Below are 6,000 nucleotides of genomic sequence, written 5' to 3' on the forward strand. Positions count from 1 at the left end.
CTCTATTTGAGTCTAGGTCCTGTGTATTCTTGCTGTATCGTGACAAAAAGAAATATTCCTTCAGGAAATTAATTTTGTGAAAACTTTAAAACAGCAAAAAATGACTGCTCTTTCACTAAGCTTCAGTCAACAGAAGGTCATGCAAAGAAAATGCAATTTTAGGCTGGGAAAGAAAAATGTTGTGCATGACTGATTGAGTTTAAAAATAACCTTGATACATAAATAATTCCAGTGTGGAAATCAAGTTTCAACAACCGATTTAGGCAATGGAGTCATGATCTTGAGAATGGTTGCAAACAAAGGCATGTCTGGGACAAGAAACTTCAACAAACTCACTTAACAAACAGAGAAGACAGAAATGTGCATAAGACAATTATTGTATCACATGCCAACTGCATAAATACAAAGACAAAGAAGATGCGCTGGGGGTTTTCACGGTTATTTTCAATTCACTTTGTTCTCAGCCTCATCTCACTATCACAAGGGATGCCATCCACCCCAATACTCATGGGATTATTCTAATGTGTAAATTACCAGCAACCTAACCTGGTAAAGATTAGGTCCAAAAAACACTGGGGACACAGTTTGAGTCAAAGCTCACTTTTAGGATTCATTACAGCCTGTCAGCTGATGGAAATACTTAAGGAAAGCACAAAGATTAAAAAAAAGATTAAGGCATAAAAAGTTTCAGGAGGCAATCTTAAAGATGAGAGTAAGGGCTCATAACTGGCCTCTGTATATGGGGTGGGGAAGTCCGCTTGAAGATCCAGAATAGAGTTGGCACTGGAAAAAGAAATTGAAAAGCAAAAAGATCTCCCCCCATACCTTTTTTCTTTTTAAAAGGCCTAATCGCTGGAGAGATATTCACTTGCTCAGAATACAGAATAATAAAACTCCAGTGTACATGTACACATTCTCCTTAGACAAGTGGGAATGTATATCATTATGATATAATATACCAAGGAGTATGAAGCAATGATTCCAAACTGTACTGTAAATACTTGCACAGCAGAAGTATTTGATAGTTTTTCTTAGGAAGTTCTCTGGGGTTTTCTGTTCTGTATGTGTTATGTACAATAACCTATAGGAATTCTAGAAGAATGTGAATTAATACCATCCTGTATTCCAATTCAGTATATTTAGATCTTCTTAATGATGATATATAGATAAATGTTGAAAATGTAGCAAGTGTATTTTGCAAATAAAAGGAAAGAAAAGGAAAAAAAAAATCTGGTTTGGAAGTCTTGTGGTTGAACTTGGAAGAACACATTTGATTCCCTTCGTCTCATACAGGTCATCAAGGAACTGTTTGTAACTCAACAGATAAAAGTACCTGTTTCAGCAAAGCAGTTAAGTTTGGAAGGCCTCTGTTTGCTGCGGATCAGATGAAGGTTTATATCCTCTCAGTGTTCAGTTTCAAACTAGCACATTTCATTTTAAATATCCACATAAAAAATAATACCAGTTATGGAAAAAATGTAGTAAGTAAGCTTATAATTATCTACATAAACGAGATGATGCAGTACATCTAAAAGAAAGTACCAGGGATTTTAAACTAATACAGAATGACAGTTTTAGTGCAGTGTATGACAAGTACAAATGTTTACCCATCTATGTTCAAGTTTGCTGTATGTACTTTGCCATAGGCTTTTGCCTGAGCTGGCGATGTGGGGAGAGCACATGCACCCCAGTCCCTCTGGCTAGGGGTGGGATGCCCTCACCTTCTCCAGCCCAGAGCCATACTGTGGCACGTCAGCCATGGCCAGTGCCCAGACTCCCACCCGCTGCTTCTGCCCCCGCAGTGGGATGGGGGTGGAAATGGGAAACAGCAGGAACAAGAAATCTTGGGGATTGGGATGAAGACAGGGAGATGCTCACCGGTTACAGTTGCAGGCAAAATAGACTTCAAAATTAGCTCAATTTATTGCCAATTATTGCCATTGTCCATGTTGCTGCGAGGTGCAGCACCGTGGGCAGCCTGCCGCGGTGGTGGAGCACGTAGGGAGGCTGGCAGCGGTGGCATCTCTACTTCCAGATCACGTACACACGTCTGCCTCCGCATCTTAAAATCTCCCGGTACTGTGCTGGGAAAACTTTCCAGGATAATCATGTTTATCCAACCACCATTTAATTACAATTCCCCTTTATCTGAATCACAGCTATGATCTCTAGCTTGAATTGCCTTCTTGTGTTACTCCTCAATTAACTCTATTAACCTTCATTTATCCAGGCACATTTTTCACTTTTTATAGGAACAGGGTCATTTTGCAGTTTCAATCCTAATTCTTTTTTTCCAGTAAAAACATAACAGTTTCAGCCATAACAATGTCTTATCACAGCTGTTTTATACACAGACATGGCTATATTCATATACACATACAATAGAGCCATACATGGCTATATTCCCTGAGATCTGATTTGCTTCATCAGCACTACAGCACCCATAGAGGAGCTGGAAATGAACTGCTATTTCATGTGCTGCCTGGGGCCATACGTTACCTTATGTTTAATAATACGAAGCCAAATCCCAATGGTAGAGCACAGATTTGCAGAATGCTACCGGTTGCTTTTTGGCGTCCCCCGCCTCCTCCCTGTGGCTGCAAAGCCACCATATTCAGGTGTGTGACACTGGTAAGGTTAAAAGTGGTGGAGAAAAATAGCTGAGACGTCTCAAGATTTAAAACAGAAAGCAGCTTTCTATCAACAGTCTTGAGCATCATAATAAAATCCTCATAATAAGCCACTATTTTCCCCTGAAGATATCTGTGAAAGATACCCTACTTTACTAATTTTTTTGTATTCTTCCCACTCCTTTTCCTGGAATTTCTCTTTTAACACTCTTTTTGGGAGTCCTGCCAGCCTCTACATATATTTTTCTTTTCCTTCAAAATATTATGCCTAACTTCCATGTCTGCATTTCTCTTCTTTACCTATATTTAATTTAGCAGAATGAAAGCTGAGGAAGACATATTACACCTTCAGTTTCCAAGGTTTCTAGAGCTGGCGGCTTTTCTCCTGTGGCTTTCCCCAACTTTTCCATCATGCTGACTCACTTAAAAGGTGGTATGAAGTCAATGTCTACAGCATGTAATTCAGCATCATGAGGATGACAAGTGTTCTTACAGCTACTAATTATTTTACCGTATGTTTGGGTAAGTAAAGTGAAATAACTTCAGGGAAATAATTTTAATTTTACTGAGTGTCTGATTTCTACATGAAATAGTGGCAGTATAACATTCAGTGTATTGCCTATGAAAACCTGGAGGTATGATTATACCAGTATACCACATGATACTTGGTGGTTTATATCCAAGGAATTCACCCCTGCCCCATCAAAAACTGAACAATTAATCTCAGAGAACTACGTCATCCAAACCTGCCCTCTGCCACATTCTGCAACTATTCGCATTTTAATGTGGCATATGTCTCTATATAAATGCCTGTATATGCGTATACATATATAAATATAGAATGTTGTGCATATATGTTATATAATGTATATTATGTATATGTAATAGAAATACCTACCTACCTACTTACCTATGTACATATATGTGCATATGTTCCTGACCTCACCTTGCTAAGCTTTTAATGTAACATGAAAGTAAACCAGCTCCTGAGGCCGTTCAGAAACAGACACCTAACATTACTGACCAAGTCATATTGGAAAGTAGGTCTCCAGTGATGTTCCTGAGATCACTGTGCTAAGCCATGGGGGCCTCACAGGTGGTGAATTCTGGATGGTGGGTCAGATCAACTCCTTCATTTTTTAACCGATGTCCATCACTCCATCCAAACCTTAGACGACTGACATCTACAAAAGATCCAGACATCTCTCAGTGGCAAATACTTCAAGGGGAATTAAAAAGAAGCAATCATATAAGCAGAAGAATGTGCTAAGTTTAGAGCCAGTCAACTCTAATCTTCTCTCCTGCACTGAGTGAATCATGATGGCAGTTTCTCCTTGATAATCCCTCGCCCTGTCCGGCATTGTAATGGTAAAGGCCAGAAAAATAGTGCTGCATTTGCTGGCTATTGTCAGCCTTTAGGATGGAATATCAAAATGAAAGTATACGGATTATATTTTTGTGTGTGTGGCTTTGTAAAAACATGAATTTTTCATGTGGAAAGTATTAATTCTAAATGAACTGCTGATGCCACAGTGAGCCCCATTTACCCACAGCAGGGATATGACATAGTGACTTCCTTTTCATGGAGGACTGGCCCTGTGCTTCCTAAGCGAAGTGTTCTTACATGGCATCTCCAAAATAATTATCAACCACAACATAAATATAGAATCATAGAATCATAGAATCATTAAGGTTGGAAAAGACCTCTAAGATCATCAAGTCCAACCATCAACCCAACAATAGAATGTCTCCTAAACCATGCCCTGAAGTGCCATGTCTACATGTCATTTGAACACCTTACAGGGGTGATGAGTCCACCACCTCTCTGGGCAGCCTGTTCCAATGCCTGACCACTCTTTCAGTACAGAATTTTTTCCTAATATCCAATCTAAATCCTGGTGCAGCTTGAAGCTGTTTCCTCTCATTCTAGCACCAGTAACTTGGGAGGAGACCAACACCCACCTCGCTACAACCTCCTTTCAGGTAGTTGTAGAGAGCGATAAAGTCTCCCCTCAGCCTCCTCCTCCAGACTAAACAACCCCAGCTCCCTCAACCTCTCCTCATAAGACTTGCCTCCAGACCCTTCACCAGCTTCATTGACCTACTTTGGACACACTCCAGCAACTCGATGTCCTTCTTGTAGTGAGGGGCCCCAAACAGAACACAATATTCCAACACATACATGCACAAGATCAAAGAAAAACTAATACTCTAAAAAATGTAACCATCATAGTGTCAAGAAAATGAGTATGTATTCCATGGAGTGAAGTCTGTGTTTTTAGATTTAACAGACTTCTATGAACATTGCCAGGCAACGCTATGATCAGTGAGCAATCTTTCCATGTGAGAGCATTAAACACTTTTGCTATATGCCCAGTCTGATGTGGTTACATTGCGGTAGAGTTCAGGAGCAACCAGCACAAACCTATCCACATTGAGGTCATCGTGATGACTTAGAAAAGGTTTTGCTGCTGTGCCCGTTGGTGGTGTACTCGTGGGAGTCTCCACTTTTCAAATGGCAGACATTTGATGGCTTTTTAAAAACTATATTCTGTTCAGTCTTGGAGCCCCAGGGAAGGTTCCTGCCTCTAATTCAAGGGTCATTCATCTCTTCCCTGGGAATAAGGTGGCTTGCTGGAGGCCAGCTTTGTGCACCATGCACGTTCCTCAGGCCATGCTTTCTGCTGTGACTCCATACAGATCTCACTGGGATTTTAAAGACAATAACGTGGATATTTTTGGAACTGCCTATACATCACTGCCGCAATGTACAGGATTATGTGGAAAGAACACTTTCACACTGAAATAACTTGCGTAGTAGAAATCAGGCCTCGTCAGTAATGATACAAATATTTTCTGCATCACATAAACCAGTAATGAGCACAGGGCTGGGACTCAGGGAATACTGGTTCTAAACTAAGTTCTGTCACCCATCCCTTCTGTGGGCCTGGAGTGAGTTATTTTGTCTTTCTCTTTGCTATAATAGTCACTTCTCCCAGAGGAGTGTTGTGAGAATCAGGTATTGAACTGAAGCTGCAGAAGGCCAGGGCAGGTAGGCAGAGCCCTCAAAGCAAAACAACAAGTCTAAGAAATCCAGAGCGGTGGGTTTTCAGAAACTCTTGAGCACATTTCTTAAACACATTTCAAGTCAGTTGCACAAAAACATTTTTTCCAGCAAGAAGTTCTCATCACTTCTGTCTACTAAAGTGATGAGTAAAGAAATTATTACATGTCATGACACAGGAAAAAAACCTCACAAAACCAACCTTTCTCTCAGGCCATACCTCAGGAACCCATGATTATACAGGAAGCTTCGTAGGAAACTTCTCATATTAGCGCTGATAATGAAGGGCCAAAGTGTCCAGTAGCC

This window comes from Phalacrocorax carbo, chromosome 2 (genome assembly GCF_963921805.1).
Source record: "Phalacrocorax carbo chromosome 2, bPhaCar2.1, whole genome shotgun sequence".
Classification (NCBI taxonomy): domain Eukaryota; kingdom Metazoa; phylum Chordata; class Aves; order Suliformes; family Phalacrocoracidae; genus Phalacrocorax; species Phalacrocorax carbo.